Raw genomic sequence first — 20,000 nt, forward strand, 5'->3', positions numbered from 1 at the left:
AGAGGAGGGGAGAGGAGGAGGGGAGGGGAGGGGAGGGAGGGGAGGGGAGGGGAGAGGAGAGGAGAGGGAGGGGGGGAGAGGGAGAGGAGGGAGAGGAGAGGAGAGGGAGGGGGGGGAGAGGGGAGGAGGGGAGAGGAGAGGAGAGGAGGAGGAGGGGAGGGGAGGGGAGGGAGAGGAGGGGAGGGGAGGGGAGGGGAGAGGAGGGGAGGGGAGGGGAGGGGAGAGGAGGGGAGGGGAGAGGAGAGGGGAGGGGAGGGGAGGGGAGGGGAGGGGAGGGGAGGGAGGGGAGGGGAGAGGAGGGGAGGGGAGGGGAGGGGAGGGGAGAGGAGAGAGTAGGGGGAGGGGAGAGGAGAGGAGAGAGAGGAGAGGAGGGAGGGGGAGAGGAGAGGAGAGGAGGAAAACAGTCCTTTTTCCGAGGAAAGTGATTTAAATTGCATTTAGAACAACACAGAGCGTTTCAGGTTCCAGGGGGATAAGAGTTGGCGTATAGTTGGCAATCACCGCAGCTGCAATCCCATTCATTCTTCTCAGGCATGCTGGGGATGTCTGCTCGCATGCATGCGCTCGTCCCGAACGCCCACCATATACCCGGCAATTAAAAGTTTGTTTTTGGGGGGAGGGGTGGGGGGGGGGGGGTAATTCCCTGCGAGGCAAAGCGCAGAGATGTGAGGGTGGTATGGGGAGAGATGTTGTCTGCATGTGTTGGAGGGATGCAGCCAGTGGGTATAGTGTAGCGAGGCTGTGTGATGCCTACTCCGTCGTGTTTTTTGTTGATGTGTAGACCTACTCATCTTGTATGCCATGTGATTTGTTTTCTAATGGCCATGGGGCTACCGATGCACTAGTGTCGGGGCTAGTTTTTTATTTTTCTTCATTTTTTGTTTTATCGTGTGTTTTTTTTTTACTGCTAGCGGCAGTGCTCTAAGGATGGCAGTGTCAGATCGGTATGTCCGACTTGTCCGTCCATCCGTCTGTCTGCCTGTCGGTCCCAACACATTTACCCTCGAATGACATATCTTGGAAACATACCGGCTGCAGGTTGCAATGGACTTTGCAGTGCACCTTTCACGAGGACGGCCCCTATATGTGGGATGTCGGTCACCCCCATGGCTTTTTTTCCCTCCAGAATTGTCCAATTGCACATGAGGATATCTCAAAATCAGTTTTGACGGATTGCGACGAAAATCGCGGTATAGTGCATTCACATTATACCCTGGAGGATGAGCCCTAAACCATGGCGGTTGACCCCATGGCCTCTCTGCCACCACTATGAGCCCTAAACCATGGCGGTTGACCCCATGGCCTCTCTAGCACCACTATGAGCCCTAAACCATGGCGGTTGACCCCATGCCTCTCTAGCACCACTATGAGCCCTAAACCATGGCGGGGTGACCCCATGGCCTCTCTAGCACCACTCAGGACAGAATGTCAAACTTTGCACACGAGACATCTCATATGCAGATGAACCCTATTAAAGGGGCATTTCACTCATTCTTAACATTTTACTATGTCATTAGTATACCTAATTTCAACGTTTCGACCACTGTGGGTCTTCGTCAGGTATACCTGACGAAGACCCCACAGTGGTCGAACGTTGTAATCGAATAAAGAATTTTCCTGGGAGCTACAATTCAGTGTGCGGACATCCCTTCCTTTTTCATTGTACGTATTTTTGACCAGCACCTGTAGAAGTTCTGGAGATGTGCGTGCTTCCTGTCGTATACTATCTCATCAGTCAAAAGGGAGGACATCGAAGAGGAAGGACAGATGAAGAACAGGTTTTGACATATATCCATATACGGAGATCTAAGGGTTTGAGGTTTGAGGTCAGATGTAGAGTTGTTGCCAATATTGATGCTTAACTGCGACAGAAGGGTCGCATTTACTATTATATGAGATCAGGGTCTCCACATCTCCATCCCTGATGATGTGCATGGGCACCATAATATGGTGCCTGACCAACACACTGATGGTGCACGATTCCATAGTCAACTGCGACCTTCGGTCGAAAACAAAACTTGCATAGCTGTGAACTCTTCCGTTGAACCTGAAGTAGTTGTGTGATGAGTCATAGCTTGAGTCATAGCTTCAGTGAAGCTTCTCTCAGTGTAAACAATGGTTTTTCTATACTGGCGAGGTCGCATTGAAGTATCATTTAGCTCCATTAGCCAATCTGAGCCCTTTATAAAATAAATGCTTTTGGATATTTGAGGACTAGCGACGGATGCTAAAAACAAGCTAACAGATGGTAAATAAAATACTATTCATTCTGGATTAAATCTAAGATTTCTCGTCCTGGCAAAGGTGGTTGCGAGCACGAATCCGAGATTGTGGCAAATATTGTGTTGATCGTGTGTCTCTCTTTTGCAGTCCATCTATTTTGGAATGAATCAAGTTAATCATTCAAATCTGTGATAATATTTCTGAAAGTCTTGCATTCTCCACTCACCTTAACCCATTTTGGGGGTGGGAACCCCTTTTGTGCATTATGTTATGCTTTAGCTATTGAAAAATAGCAGATCTACAAGCTCATCCCCCCCCTAGTTGGGGAGGGGGGGGGGATGAGCTTGTAGATCCTTGTAGATTGTTCCACAATTGGAATGCAACTTTAGAGTTATGCAGAGACTAGAGGGAGGGAGCCGGCACTCTGACCAAGCATTTACAGCATGCAGCATGGTGATTATTTTTACTGTACTACTACTGACTTTTGACTCAAACTGGAGTGGAAGTCTGAGAGTGAGGTTTAAAACGTGGCCCTCGGAGGAGCGCTGCTACAGTTGAATAGCGGTGGCTGAGGAGTCGTGGAGCTTAGCAGATCAGTAAGACAGAAAAACCCTCACACCAGCGAGATTTCAGCGCCAGCTTAACCCATTTAGACCCAGTATAGGCCATTCTACAAATGCCTTCTGGAATGCTGACGGTTTTCTGAAATAAAAAACATGTTTTCTATGTCGGTGGTTATCTAAGCATTTTCATGTCAAGTACCCTTAAAAAAATATATGTAATTGGCCGCCGACCCCCCCATCTGAAAATATGTCGTTCCAGGGAGGGACCTCCTGGAAGCAAAGATTTGAGTTAAAAACGAGAATATATATTCAAAGATTTGCGACACATTTTCACGATTTTTCAAAAATAGCAGACCTACGAGCTTGTAGATCTGCTATTTTTCAACAGCTAAAGCTCGACACATAATGCTTAATACACGCCAACAGGGGGGTTCCCGGCCGAGATGGGTTAAAGGCTCCGGGGGAATGGATTTGGACCAACATCACATGAAATTGCTTCTTCAAAGTCCCCCCCTTATCTAGGCACGGAGGAAAATCTTAAAATGGTCCTGCGAGTGGTTTTACCGCTCGCAAAAACATGCAATCACGTTTCACACTTTTAAATTACATGCTTAGCCATTTCTTCTTTGATGGGCCAAGAGGTCAAGTGCTTAAAGATTTGTCCCTTTCAGGTTTTTTTTTTTTTTTTTTTTTTTTTAGAGAAAGTGCAATATTCCTGTTATCTTTCGCTTACAGCCCAGACGCCGCCTGCCCCATTCTAAACAAAATTCCCTTATAATAATATTCCTTATAGATAAATACCGATGAGCATTAGTTGACGTACACATTCCTGTCCCACACATGCTGTGGTGCGCGTTGGGCGCACGCAGCCACACACACACACACACACACGCACACGCACGCAGTAGGCACACACAGCCGCGCGGCATGCCGTTATCCCCTGAGTGATTGAAAGCGTGCACAAAAACAAACCTTAAAAGGATGATGCCGCTCACTTATCCTGTGAGAGACGTCTTAAAGTTCACTAATCTGATAAGTACTTCACTGAAGCATGCAGACGGGTGTTTACTCACCTGGAATGTGAGACATCAGCAGTTATTCATTGTTTGAGGGCTTGAGTTTTTAGACGTCCCCGAAGGATCCCAAATATTCTGGCGTATACGCTTTAGCGTGCATGTCTGCAATGTGTGATACTGTACTGTAAAAAATACATTAAGAAACCATTAAGGACGGGAACGAATCTGTGTCGCCTTTTAGGTTTTACCCACTTTAACTATGTTTATATTTGAGTGGTGCAACCACTCCATTTCGGAGCTTTTTGTGTCCCTGGCTGGGTCTGTCTGGCTGGATCTGTCCCTGGGTCTGTCTGGCTGGGTCTGTCCCTGGGTCTGTCCCTGGGTCTGTCCCTGGCTGGATCTGTCCCTGGGTCTGTCTGGCTGGGTCTGTCCCTGGGTCTGTCCCTGGGTCTGTCTCTGGCTGAATCTGTCCCTGGGTCTGTCTGGCTGGGTCTGTCCCTGGGTCTGTCTCTGGCTGGATCTGTCCCTGGGTCTGTCTCTGGATCCTGTCCCTGGGTCTGTCTCTGGCTGGGTCTGTCCCTGGATCTGTCCCTGGATCTGTCCCTGGGTCTGTCTCTGGATCTGTCCCTGGGTCTGTCTCTGGGTCTGTCTCTGGGTCTGTCTCTGGGTCTGTCTCTGGGTCTGTCTCTGGCTGGGTCTGTCCCTGGATCTGTCCCTGGGTCTGTCTCTGGATCTGTCCCTGGGTCTGTCTCTGGATCTGTCTCTGGGTCTGTCTCTGGGTCTGTCTCTGGCTGGGTCTGTCTCTGGATCTGTCCCTGGGTCTGTCCCTGGATCTGTCCCTGGGTCTGTCTCTGGATCTGTCCCTGGATCTGTCTCTGGGTCTGTCTCTGGGTCTGTCTCTGGCTGGGTCTGTCCCTGGGTCTGTCCGAGCACGAAAATAGTGTTGGTTGTGTGTCACTGTTGAGCCTAATACACATCCTGGGGGTCTGGATTTTCCGGGAGCCCCCACACGGTAACTCTGTCATTTCTCGACCGTTTCGGACGTGGGACGGCTCACCGGAAACCGGGCCGGCACCCTTTACTGGGCGCATTCCTGTGGGTCTGGACTCACTTCACACGGGTGTGATTTTTTAACTTTAAGCTGTTGAATTCTTTCTTTAATATACAGTATATTCTTTCACAGCGAACATTTTTAACTATTGTCTTTGCTTCTGGGAGACCCTGGAACAACATATCTTCAGATGCTGGGTCGGCGGCCAAGTATATAATTTTCCCTGACATGAAATAGTTTGAGAACCACTGACGTATAAAACAGGTTTTTCAGAAAACCGTCACGATTTAGAGAACCTGTAGAACGATTTGTAGAACCTGTTCTCAGGCCTCAATGGGTTAAGACACGTGTCCGTTGATTATGGTGGTAATACCCAGGAAGGCATTCTGCACTGTGATTTCACACACACACACACACACACACACACACACACACACACACACACACACACACACACACACACACACACACACACACACACACACACACACACACACACACACACACACACACAGCGGCTGTGTGTGGTTATGGTACAGTATGCGGTGTTTGTATCTGAACGGAGCTGCTATTCACAGTAAAGCCCCGTCTGTCCCATGGGCTGTTCTGTTTCACAAAAAAAAAATGTTACTGTGCTTTTCTTCTCATCCCACCGTGGAAGTGTAAAAGAATTTATGAAACATTCTTCATAATCGGAGCAAGGTGTGTTTTCCATCGTGAAGAGTGCGAGTGGGGGGGGGGGGGGGGGAGTCACAAAGGGACCGTATAACTTCAGTCGGTATCGAGTCTTGACTGCATGCGCGTCCCCAGCGGCAGACACTTTTGTTTAGTTTTTAACACCATTTTGGTGTTTTAAATATTATGTTATAATTTAGCTATTGAAAAATAGCAGATCTACAAGCTTGTAGGTCTGCTATTTTTGAAAAAAATCGTAAAAATGCAGCACAAATCTTTGAATAAATATTCTTTCAGAGCGAACGTTTTTTGTTTTTTCAGGCCTAAATGGGTTAAAGATATTGTTTTGGCGTTTTTTGCCTTTATTGATAGGGTACATTAATTAGACAGGAAAGGGGGGAGAGAGATGGGGAGTGACACGCAGGCGGGAAAAGGCCGCTGGGCTCGGGACTCGAACCCGCGGCACGCCGTCCGGCTGGTTTGGCAGCGGCCACTTTGTCCCAAGACGTCCCTGCGCCGATACCGCCTGCTCATTGGTCACGTTGCTCACAGCTGCCTGCTCATTGGTCACGTTGCTCACAGCCAGTGGTGGGGGAAAAAAGTACTCACATTTGTTTTACTTGAGTAAAAAATACTGCAATGTAGAAGTCCCGGAATTAGAAATGTACTTGAGTAAAAGTGTTGGCATCAAACAAGTACCAAAATGTAGAAAGTATACGCATTATGCAGAATGTCCCATTTCAAGTTTTCAAATATTATTAAATCTTTTGAAAATAGCAGGTCTGCAAGCTCACAATGTGTCGCATCGTGACGCATTGTGAGATTGTAGATCGGCTATTTTCAAAAGGCCAGAAAATACTGTATAATTATACTGTATAGGGCTGAAGTGGTAAATGTAAGTTTTCAAATAAACGTAGCGGAGTAAAAGTACAATATCTGCCTCTGAGAAGTAATTGGAAATGGGTAAAGTAATGTACTTTAAATGGGTAAAGTAATGTACTTTAAATGGGTAAAGTAATGTACTTTAAATGGGTAAAGTAATGTACTTTCCAAGTTATATACTTTCCACCACTGCTTACAGCAGATATTGACTTTTTGTCTCCTTATATTTATGGTGTGTTTTCTCTTGGGCAGGCCCAGTATAATATACAGTATATCAACCAGTGAGAGAGCGCTCCAGGGCAGTATAACTATAGCTGCTCCCAACAGGAGAGCTTTCTTTCACGCGGGGGCCGTATAAAAGTCTGTGTCTGTCTCTCTGCCTCATGGTGATCCTTAATTGGCTGAACCTAGTAGATCCGGGCCTCCGGTGTGTGTGTGTGTGTGTGTGTGTGTGTTGTGGCTGCCGGTGTGCATGAGCAGCGGTATATAGCCACGGTAAGCCTCTCGGTGTGTGTGTGTGTGTGTGTGTGTGTGTGAGTGTAGGCCGCGGTGGTTCTTCTTCTGGGGGCCGTGGGGTTGTTGTGACCGCTACGGACTTAACCCATCTCGGGCGTGAACCCCCTTTTGGTGTTTTTAAGCATTATGTCGTGCTTTAGCTGTTGAAAAATAGCAGTAGGTCTGCTATTAGGTCTGCTATTTTTTGAAAAGTTGTGAAAATGTGGCGTAAATCTTTGAATATATATTTCAGAGTGAACATTTTCCCTGGAACAACATATTTTGAGATGGGGGGTGGGGGGTCCATGTGGTCCAATACAGATAATTCCTTGACATGTGTAAAAAGGTTGAGCACAACTGACATATAGAAACAATTAGAAGCCTTTTCTCAGTCCAAAATGAGTTAAGAGAACTGGCAGCGGCGAGGAGGAGGGAGAGGAGACGAGCGGATGAAAGAGGTCGTGCAGAGAGACCGTGGAGAACCTGGTTAGAGAGACTTAACACGTCGTTCAGTCAGTCTGCCGTGCAGCGGCTGACCTACTTCCTACTCTCTCTCTCTCTCTCTCTCTCTGTTATAGTTATGTCTCTCTCTCTCTCTCTCTCTCTGTTATAGTTATGTATGACAGAGATTCAGAGAAATGGTGACTCAACACTCGCCCACTGCCTTCCTCTCTCTCTCTCTCTCTCTCTCTCTCTCTCTCTCTCTCTCTCTCTCTCTCTCTCTCTCTCTCTCACACCACAGCCGAATAAAGCTTTTGGACCAAAACTGAATGGGGGAAAAAGAAAAATGAATCGATTCGATAACGTTTAACGCGCATATAAAGTACATCTGAGGCCAACAACATGGTTTTCTCGGCAGGTATAACTGGAGGTGGTGGACTATAGTGACCACTCCTCCCCCTAGGGGTATATAAGGAATTGAGTCCTCCTCACCACCAGGAGGAAAGTATTTCAAGTATCTCGGGGGGGCTCTTGTTCACGAGGGAGGGCAAGACGGAGGGGGGGGGGGGGGGGATCAGCTGGGGAGTCTGAGCAGGATTGTGTTCGCTGTACCGCACACTGTCAGGAGAGAGAGAGAGAGAGAGAGAGCCGGGCCAGAGTGCAAGGCTCTCGACCTATACCGGTCACTCTCCATTCCTTCGCCCTTCACCTACTGTATGTGGCTGCGAGAAATGTGGGTCGCGGCTGAGAGAACGAGCGTGGCTTACTGGCTATAGTGTCTCCCTTTAGGGAGAGGATGAGAAGCAATGTCATCTATGCTTGCTCCTTTGCACCCCTCTGTCGACCCATTCTGACCTGAGATCAGATTCTGAAAAAGTCTTCTATACATCCTGACATTTTTCTGAAAAAGCCTATTATGTTTCTATGTCAGTCGTTCTTTCGATTTTTCAATAATAGCAGACCTACAAGCTCGTAGCGCGCCACTCGGTGGCGCGCTATGAACTTGTAGATCTGCTATTTTTCACCAAAAGGGGTTAAGGCCAGTGGTGTAAAGTATGAGTTAGTAACTCAGGACATTTACTCAGGTGCTGTACTTACAGTACTTACAGTATACGTATACAATTTTGAGGTATTTCCCATTTTCACTACTTTTACTTCTACTCCACTATGAGAGGCAAATATTGTACTTTTTACTCCACTACATTTATTGCAGATTACTATGAAAACCTGTGAAACCTGTCAGTCCGTCCATCACGGGTTATCCATATATGGTTGTCAGTGACATGCTCCATATATCGCCGTCTCCATGTATGAAGATCGCAACGCCTTGTGACACGCTCCATATTATGGTCGTCAGTCCGTCACGCCTTGTGACGCGCTCCATATATGGCCGTCTCCATGTATATGTCGAGCTCACCTCATCAAACCCTGGATAGCCATACATACGAGAAGACTGGACCATGACCTATAGATCTGTGTGAAAATGTGGCGCAAATCACAGCGAACGTTTTTAACTCAAATCTTTGCTCCTGGAACAACGCATTTTCAGATGCGGGTCGGCGGGCCAATTACATATAATTTTTGGGGTCTTTGACATGAAAATATGAAGCACCACTGATACAGAAACATAGGTATTTCAGAAAACTGTCTAGGATTTAGAACACTTTTTTAATTTTATTTTTCTCGACGTCAGGCCTAAATGGAGTATACTTCTTCCACCACTGGTTGAGTTGCTAAGTAAGGATGCCTCTTGGGCATCATCTCTCTCCCCACGGAGCCTTTCCAGACACACACCCTGCTAGGAGGAGGCCACGGGGCAGACCCAGGACCTGCTGGGGGATACACACCCTGCTAGGAGGAGGCCACGGGGCAGACCCTGGACCTGCTGGGGGATTATATCCCCACGCTGGCCTTGGGAATGGCCTCGTGATATACCCCAGTTAGAGCAGGCTGATGTGGGCCACGGAGAGGAGAGGAGAGGGGAGAGCCTGGGGGTTCTCCTCTGCTGGAAGTGTTGCTATCAAAAAGTATCATTAAGCCATTTTGACCTGAGGTCAGATTCAAAAAAATGTCTTCTGCATCCTGACAGTTTTCTGAAAAAGCTATGTTTCTGTGTCAGTCGTTCTTCGATTTTTGAAAAATAGCAGACCTACAAGCTCATAGCGCGACACTCGGTGGCGCGCTATGAGCTTGTAGATCTGCTATTTTTCAATAGCTAAAGCATAACATAATGCTAACACCAAAAGGGGTTCCCGCACAAAATGGGTTAAAGTACCAATAGTATAGAAAGTACTCTTTCTTTATGCAGAATGTCTCATTTCAAGTTTTGAAACGTATAGAAATCTTTAGAAAATAGCAGATTTTGTAGTTTGGTTAAATCTTCAAAATGGCCGAAGTGTGTATATACTATATAGGACTGACGTGGTATGTTTTGTAATAATAACTAAAAAAATAACTAAATAAATGTAGTGGTGTAAAAGTATTTTTATTTTTGGATCTGGGATGTAGTGGAGTAGAAGTAAAAGCATTGGAAATTGGATCTACTCAAGTAAAGTACAAATAACTCAAAATTGTACTTAAGTAAATGTACTTTCCCTTTCCTGCACCACTGCTCAAGAGTAACACGCATGTCTGTATCATCTCCCCCCCCCCCCCCCTCTCCTATATTCTCATGCAGAGAGCAACGCCACACAAATGGCGTGATGGGCCTACTGTAAAAAATGCAATAAATGAGTACATGCGTCCGTTGATTATAGTGGTAATACCTGGGGGGGATTGCTTCACTGTGATTATGTGCACAGCAGTTAGGTGATGTGATTAAGGTATGAGGTGTTTGTATCATCACAGCACACCTAATCACGCTAAGGATAACCGTCTCTGGGGCGTTCGTTCGGTCTCTCGCCAAGCCTTACTGTGCATTTCCGATATTAAACGTGTTCCTTTTTCTGCCGGGTAAAACACATTATGAGAGATTGTTTCATAACCCCAGCGAGGTGTATATATACTCTTCCTGAGGGCAGTCATTGTTTCGCCGGTCGTCTTGTCTGACTGCATCACTTTGAAGCACCGGGCGTGTAGTTCAGTGGTTTTCCAAAGTACGTAATGAACGTATAAATATCGTCTCTGTCGGCAAAGGAAACCACCCAACCTAATTATTATTATTATTTTCTTTGCATATATCAGTGCTATTGAACACCATTTACGTCTGTGTGTTGGTTAAAAAAAAATATTGAACCAATGAAAAGTATAGTAAAGAAGCGCATCGGATAAAAACTCCATTGGGCCCTCAAAATGTCTGCTAAAGCAGCTAACTCCACCACCTCTCCCCGTCAAATGCAAGTAATCGACAATATATAAAGTCACAATACCAACATTGATGAGGCAGCATTGCTCTGTTTCCTGAAAAATTGACATTTTGGAGTTTCTGAGATATTTAACTTTGCCCTTTTATTTGCATAACAAAACAATATACATCGCACATACCCCTCTAGACCAGCAGTCATCACTCAGCCACTGGAACAGTGTGCTGGCGATGACCTGCAGAATCACACATGCCCTCTCGCTAGTATTTTGGTGTTTTCACGGTTTGCTTTGGTAGACCAAAACCATCCCTGTCTACTAAGACAATTATACACCAAAATAAAACCATCCCTGTCTACTAAGACAATTATACACCAAAATACAGTGAGAGGGCAATGTGTTTCTGTAGGTAAACTCGCTCCATGCTCTGCTCAGCAGCCGAAAAATAATACAAAAAAATTCCAAGTATTTTGCTGCGTATCTCTCTCTCTCTTTCTATCTCTCTCGTATATATTTATGTACGACAGAGATTCAGAGAAATATGGTGACTCAACACTTGCACCAGAACACCCAGTGGCCTCCTCTCTCTGTCACTACGGCTTTTTATAGCTTTCTGGACCAAAACCGAATGAAGAATAATAATAAAGAAAAGAATATATATAATAATAAAAGAAATGCAATAAATGAGTACATGCGTCCGTTGATTATAGTGGTAATACCCGGGGGGGATTGCTTCACTGTGATGATGTGCACAGCAGTTAGGTGATGTGATTAAGGTATGAGGTGTTTGTATCATCACAGCACACCTAATCACGCTAAAGATAACGTTCGTTCGGTCTCTCGCCAAGCCTTACTGTGCATTTCCGATATTAAACGTGTTCCTTTTTCTGCCGAGTAAAACACATTACTCGGCACAAATTAACTTTAGTTAATTTAGTCGACTTAACAGTTTACCATGAAAACCTGTGCATCTCCCGTCCGTCACGCCTCATGACTGTCTCCATATATGGAGCTGACCTGTTCTGACATTCCATTATGTTGATTCGACCTCATCAAACCCTGTACACTACAGGCACGCTCCATATATGGCCAGTACAGAATTCATTCCCTATGCATCAAGGCTAAAGACACTCTAGCTCTGGTCAGTCAGCATCGAGACTAAAGACTAGCTCCGGTCAGTCAGCATCGAGACTAAAGACTAGCTCTGGTCAGTCAGCATCCAGACTAAAGACTAGCTCTGGTCAGTCATCATCGAGACTAAAGACTAGCTCTGGTCAGTCAGCATCCAGACTAAAGACTAGCTCTGGTCAGTCAGCATCGAGACTAAAGACTAGCTCTGGTCAGTCAGCATCGAGACTAAAGACTAGCTCTGGTCAGTCAGCATCGAGACTAAAGACTATAGCTCTGGTCAGTCAGCATCGAGACTAAAGACTAGCTCTGGTCAGTCAGCATCGAGACTAAAGACTAGCTCTGGTCAGTCAGCATCCAGGCTAAAGACTAGCTCTGGTCAGTCAGCATCGAGACTAAAGACTAGCTCTGGTCAGTCAGCATCGAGACTAAAGACTAGCTCTGGTCAGTCAGCATCCAGGCTAAAGACTAGCTCTGGTCAGTCAGCATCGAAGATAAAGACTAGCTCTGGTCAGTCAGCATCGAGACTAAAGACTAGTTCCGGTCAGTCAGCATCGAGACTAAAGACTAGCTCTGGTCAGTCAGCATCGAGACTAAAGACTAGTTCCGGTCAGTCAGCATCGAGCCTAAAGACTAGCTCTGGTCAGTCAGCATCGAGACTAAAGACTAGCTCTGGTCAGTCAGCATCGAGACTAAAGACTAGCTCTGGTCAGTCAGCATCGAGACTAAAGACTAGCTCTGGTCAGTCAGCATCCAGGCTAAAGACTAGCTCTGGTCAGTCAGCATCGAGACTAAAGACTAGCTCTGGTCAGTCAGCATCGAGGCTCCTCGGTCAGGCCGTGGCTGGTCAGATGGGGCCGTAGCCTGGGTTATTATAGGGCGCCGGAAAGGCACACTGACTGGAGCGCCCGGTCAGAGGAGGGGAAGACGAGGATGAAAGAGGTCATGCAGAGAGACTGTGGAGAACCTGCTTAAGACTTAACACATCGTTCAGTCAGTCTGACATTCAGGGCTGACCTACTTCATACATAACACTCTCTCTCTCTCTCTCTGTCTCTGTGTGTGTCTCTCTCTCTTTCTCTCTCTATCTCTCTCCCGTAGTATTTATGTACGACAGAGATTCAGAGAAATATGGTGACTCAACACTCAGCACCAGAATTCCCACTGGCCTCCTCTCTCTGTCACTACGGCTTATTATAGCTTTCTGGACCAAAACCCGAATGAAGAATAATAATAATAATAATACTAATAAAGACAAAGAATACGTGAATCATTTCGAGGAAATGGATCAATGCGTTTGGTAACGCGATGATGACGAGACGTCACCGAAACCGAATGAAGAATATAATAATAAAGGAAAGAAAATACGTGAATCATTTCGAGGAAATAGATCAATGCATTTGATAACGCGACGATGACAAGACATCATGGTGTTGCGCCAGACACAAACCATTGCAGTTATGTAGGGTCCTCCTGTGTGTGCCATGGAAACCCTGTATCTCCATATGTCTCCACAGTTCTTGTATTCAGCTGTACTTGAAATGTACTGTAATTCTGCAAACTGTTAATACACCAATCAATCAATCAATCAATCAATTTAATCTTAGAACTGTTATTTATTTATTTTCTTAATAAAAACCCACAGTCGCAGTGTTCTGTGAAAACACTGTAAAAGATGTACAGGCTCACAACACACCATATATATGTGGCATGCGCCTGGACTGCTAGGCCAGCTGGCGCCCCGTGATGTTTTTTTTATAGGTTTTATAAATACTTAACCCAGGGCTTGTTAACTCCCCCCCCCCCCAAAAAAAATAGAAATAAAGTAACAGTTTTGGACTTACAAGGTTTCAGCTCGACAGCGACGATCTAGCATCCCCCCTTCCCTCCCCCTCCCTCTCTCCCCCCATGGTGAAGTAGCGTGTTGAATAACCTGCGTTGCGTAACGGAGATCACATCTATAGGAACGGAGCCATCACCCCCTTAACCCTTTCAGGACTGAGGCCCATTCTTTAAAAAGAAAATGTCTTCCAAATCCTGAAGTCAGTGGTTATAGCTCAAGCTTTTTAATGTCCCCCAGACTTATCTGTATTTGGCCACGGATCTGCAAAAAGCAGCGATGTTAAAAAAAGTTCGCTCTGAAAGAATATATATTCAAAGATTTGCGTCACATTTTCAAGAATCTTTCAAAAATGGCAGATCTATAAGCTCATAGCGCGGCACCGGGGTGCCAACGCTATACACGAGCTTGTATAGATCTGCTATTTTTCAACAGCTATAAGGTTTAAAATAATGGCTATAAATGTGGTTAAAACAAAAGCTAATGCTGCTCACGCGGTCTAAATGGTTTAAAGAAGACACGACGGCACGCTCTCTCTCTCTCTCTCTCTCTCTCTCTCCCATGGGCGCTAACAGAAATAATAACAGCCAGACTTTACAGACATGACATGCGGCTCAGATCAATGGCCTGCATTGTTTGAGCATAAGACGCTTCGTTTTGCGTCCGGGCTCTCATGAAAAGGACTGATTGTAGTGGAGACTGGCTGTCCTGTGGCATGATGATCATCACACACGCACACACACACACACACACACACACACACACGCTGTATATGAACTATGATCTTGCGAATGTTCTTTGCGAGGGTTCTATAATCCGTCGTTGAGTGGTCATGTCATTCTGTCTGTCTCTGTTCCAATTTTGACTGCCAAGAGACACAAGTGCGCACGGAAAAGTGCATCCTTGTATAGTACGCACACACATGCATAATGTGCCATACTGTACTGTATGATGACTGATGACACATTGTTTTCTTTAGATTCATATAGTTGTACGGTTGTACCTGTATCAGTGAGTGACAAATAAACCCTCTTCTATCTTGAATCCTTTTGCCAGCATCGTTGTTTGTGAGAGCAACAAAGGGTTGTGTGTAGTTGTCTGTTGGTTTGTATCATTTATGTTCTGTAAAAGTGGTGGTATTAGGGCTTGTTTGTTTGTCTGTGTGTGCCTCGACGGAGCGGGCGGTAGAGTTTCTGCTGCTATCTGCATGCTGGTTGTGGTGGGCTGGTCTGGGCCAAATTCGCTTGAAAATGACCGGGCCGAATTTTTGTCCCTGTCCCCCAGCCCTGCCCCAACCCATATAAGGAGATGTGTACCGCACAGCCAGCCCAGCAACTCACACCCTCCTAGTGTAGGTATGCATGTCCCCGCATTCATTGCAAACACAGTTTTGCGTCGGTGTTGATTTTGACAATACATTTTGATTTAGTTTTAGTTTCATGGATAAAGTTTAATTCAGTTTTAGAGTCAGCTTAACTGTCTTGGTGTTAGTCTAGTTTTAGTCGACTACATTTTAGTCAACAGTTGATTTAGTCGACTAAAATTTATTTTTTGCAGGCCTTGATGGTGTCATAATGGCGGATTGTACACAGTCAATATAAGCTAAAAAGAGGCGTGACCCAAAATAAATTGCAATAGTAATCGTTCAAGGTTTTTTTATGATCCTTAGGGTCTTCCAAATAACATTATAAATTGATTGTTATATTCATTTTGGATCAGATTCAGGGGTTGAACGTTGGGGTCCCTTTGAAAGCCTACTGTATATAAGGCAAAAAATTATTCAAAATTGAATTATGCTTTAAGTAGCATGTCAAACTAGGGGTTATTCATGATTCTGAATCATATTCCAAGCATTAGTTTTGCACGGAAAACTCTCCTTGGGCAGATCAACATATGGAATGAATTCTGTACTGGCCGTTTGTGAAAACGGCTATGGGCAATCTGCTATGCATTTCTCTGGCAGTGCCAGTCTGCTATATGCATTTCTCTGGCAGTGCCAGTCTGCTATATGCATTTCTCTGGCAGTGCCAGTCTGCTATATGCATTTCTCTGGCAGTGCCAGTCTGCTATATGCATTTCTCTGGCAGTGCCAGTCTGCTATATGCATTTCTCTGGCAGTGCCAGTCTGATATATGCATTTCTCTGGCAGTGCCAGTCTGCTATATGCATTTCTCTGGCAGTGCCAGTCTGCTATATGCATTTCTCTGGCAGTGCCAGTCTGCTATATGCATTTCTCTGGCAGTGCCAGTCTGCTATATGCATTTCTCTGGCAGTGCCAGTCTGCTATATGCATTTCTCTGGCAGTGCCAGTCTGCTATGCATTTCTCTGCTAAAGACGCTCTGGTGTGCTCCTCTTCCCAGTGCGTAGCGTCATGCTTCACTGCTCCAGTGCTCCCAACGCCTGCCGTTTTTTTTTATTTTTTTGGCGCAGCGCCCTGGGCGCTTCAACCTGGAAACGGTTCAACTTTTGGAGAGGAGCGCTGCGTGCTCTTTTGATCCTCCTGGCTGTGTCTGGCAAGCCCGGTAATTTACGACCCGACGTTGAATCGTTATCACACACTTGATACTGACACGATACTGACCTGATACTGACGCGCTACTGACACGCTACTGACACGATGACCTGCTCAGTAGCATGACCTTGTAGTACATAGTAGTGCCCACGCGCGTGTTCTTTTTTGTGTGTTCTTTTTCATGTCATGATTATGAATTGAATATCCAGGGCCCGAATGGAAACAAGACCGCATGAAGGACTTTTCCTGGTGATCCCTTTTGGCCGTGTGTCTGACCGTATATACTCTGTACTGTTTACATTCTCGCCAATAAACCATTCAATCAATCAATAAGGCGAGCGCTCCGTACCGACCTAGCTGCTTCTACCCGGACACAATCCTATACAGTAGATAAATAATCATATCATATATACAGTGCAAAGACACCCTCTCCTGCACGAGAACACATCATTTTGTAATGTAATTAGGGGTGCAACGGTTTTCAACCGAAAACCGAACCGTTCGGTTCCACATACACGGTTCAATGCGCTCTAATGAACCGCGCTATTTCGGTTTGCATTAATTAATTTATTACAGCTGCGAAGAATGTATTTCTCGGTCACACACTGGCCTACTTAGAAGTCTAGCACTCTATCGGTCACACACCGTCCTACTAAGAAGTCTAGCACTCTTTCGGTCACAGAAGTGTAGCACTCTGTCGGCCCACCCCCTACACACACACACACACACACACACACACACAGAGAGAGAGAGACGGCATGATGAGGAGAATCCAGCACTCGTCTTTAAACGTCGTTCTTGGAATAATTATTGATCGTCATACACAGAGACACACACAGCGGAGTAACCTCGCGCCAACAGGCTTCTAAGCACGGTCGTTGTAAGTTTGTTCAGATCTGATTCTGCATCTGCACTCGCTGTTTGAGTGCTAATTAAGAGGGAGAGTGAGAGCAAAAACAACCCGCAGCAGGACGATCATTCCGTCAGAAAAGTACCAACAAAATACTCCCATGTCCAATCCATGACTGTAGATAGAAGCCCTTCTTCTAATAATATAAGCATAATATCCTTAAATCCTCACTTATTAGCCTTATTGTAAACTTTTGTAGGCTATTTTTCTGAGACACGACGCATTCACTGTGAATGACTCCCCTCCCAGGAGACACTCTCCTCTCCTCTTTCCTGCATGTGCTTAATGCCCCGTGTGAGCGCATAGGTGCATTTATTTCCCCTTGAAAATAATGATGAGGCACATTAAAATAGCAATATTAGGTTTTTTCCCCCCTTTAAAATAATGAAAAGGCAGAAATGCCTAATAAAATAATATATGCTAAAAAAAGAGAAGAAAAGAAAATGCTATAAATAAACTTTTTTGAGTGGTGCAAGCCACTGCCTGGCTGGCTGGCTGGGTATGAGCATGAAAACAGCGTGGTTGTTTTTCACCACCTGTGCACAACCTAACACACACGCACATTATTAACTGTATATATGATGATTTCGTGTGTGCCAGTACAGTGACACTAGTACAGTACAGTACAGTAGAGGGTACAGTAGGGCGCGTTCCTGGGGATCACTTCACAAGGGGGTATTTTTTTTTACTGTACCGAAACCGAACCGAAACCGTGGCCCCCATACCGAGGTTCGAACCGAACCGTGGTCTAACTGAACCGTTGCACCCCTAAATGTAATATCACAAAGGGGAATGCATTGCACCGTGCGGTGTACTGTAGTACACTGTACCTCCCCCACCTCATAGCCCCTGATTTAAAGCAGTCATTTTAGCTCTCAATCGACCCACTGTTTATCCTGTTAGTATTATTGATTACCGTCATGGAGCAGAATGGAATTGGAAATAGACTTTAGTCCATACACTGTATACATGCACGGTTAAAAAAAAAATCCTCACAGTTAATTATCCGCGCCAGGTCTAAAGGCTGGGTTCAGAGATTAGTTTTGGCCCCTGTGTGGAGTCTGTACACTATACAGTATATGTATTTGTTTGTCTATAATCTCACAGAGTTCCACACCGATCAACATCACATTTCTCGTGCGGACCAGTGTTGTTTTTGTACGGCACATTTTGATTTTAGTTGAACTTGAATAGCTTTCCTTTAGTCTTAGTCACATTTTAGTCACCTGGAATGTTTTAGTTTTTAGTCTAGTTTTAGTCGACTAAATATCATAAGATTTTAGTCGACTAAATCTACAGTTGATTGAGTCGAACAAAATGTGTTTGTATGTATGTATGTATGATGCCGTCATAATGACTGATTTTACACTTGCTGAAAATAGCCGATCTACAAGCTCACAACGCGTCGCTTAGTTTTAGTCGTCATGGCTTAGTTTTCATTGTATTTCCATTTAGTTCAGTGGGAAAAGGTAGTCGACGAACATTTTTAGGCATAGTTTTAGTCGACGAAAACAACACTGGCGTGGACCGGTATAGAAAATGGAACTCATTCCCCGCATACGTATACTTTGGCCTCATGGTGGCTCTGCGACAGCCCGTTTGAAACGTTATAGCCTATGAAGTGAACTATACCGCATGTATTATCTTTCTTCCTATACTCCTATACACATTTTTGGTCCAGAAGAGCTCAAAACATCACCTCTGTTTGGAGTCATGTGATTATACAGATCCGGTTGATTTGGAATATATCTGTACTCTCTCTCTCTCTGAGCGTAATTTGGCATGAAGCCAGTGTTGCTTCCTGTTAAATAAACCAGTCTAAGGCATCGTATCGGCTCTGTTTTTATAAGGCCTCCTGGGTTTTTTTCTCAGGTTCAAAAACCCCTGGCAGGTTTCACACCATGTCTTTCCACCTCTCTGACTAGACACACCCGTGTGCGCACACACACGCACGCACACACACACGCACACACACACACGCGCTCTATCATCCCCAGCAATAACGAGCTGTCATTGGAACTCAGTGATCTATGTGTCTGGCTGTGTCAGCGAGCAGGCATGCTGAAAGGCTGCTCTCCACTTCCGAGGCCTGCCAGTCAGTGCTGCGGGCGCCTGAGACAGCCAAGGAGCATGATGGGTAGGCCGAGGGGAGGGGATCAGAGAGAAAAGAGAGAGGGGGGGGGGGATACCAGCCATGTCAAAGCTTGACTCCCCCAACCAACCCCCCCCCATGCGCACACATACACACACACTGCGCGCACACACACACACACACACACACACACACACACACACACACACCTTCCAAAAATATCCTGCAACGATAGGGAAAATACCCACCAAACTATAACAATGTTCTGACAGGCTAATAACATTTCCTGCAGAAGATTACAATATACTGGCTGGCAGATTCCACCTTTTTTTTTTTTTTTTTTTATCAGAGACGGCTTTGGAGTTTGGATGGAATTAGTTTTTAACGCAATTGTATAAATAGGTATTTCACGCGGTTACAGAAGTGAGTTTACACTTTTGACAACGGGGGCGGGTTTTTGTGTGTGTGTGTGTGTGTGTGTGTGTGTGTGTGTATGGGGGGGGGGGGGGGGCAACCGGGCGCCGAATGTCAGCGAGATAAGCAGATCTTGCTTCTAAATAAGCCACCGATGGAACCTCATCAGATGCGCACGGCGGAAACACACGTCGCGTCCCCCTCCGCGCGCAACGCAACAGTAATGTATTCTCTCCATATTGCATGAGATATATTATCTGGCCTCCCTTATTGTGTCGGTGATAAATGCAACACACATTAACTCCACCAAAATGCATTTCTCCCATTTCCACAATAAAGGGGCCTTCTGCTCTTCTCCCTCCCTGACCTTCAGCGCGGGGCTTGCAAAGCCAGCATAAAATATGCATTTAGCGGGAAGGCAGCGCGCCGAGTGGATGTGAGGTAGCCGGCGTGCGCT

The sequence above is a fragment of the Protomyctophum bolini genome, assembly GCF_963924005.1.
Source record: "Protomyctophum bolini genome assembly, chromosome: 17".
NCBI lineage: Eukaryota > Metazoa > Chordata > Actinopteri > Myctophiformes > Myctophidae > Protomyctophum > Protomyctophum bolini.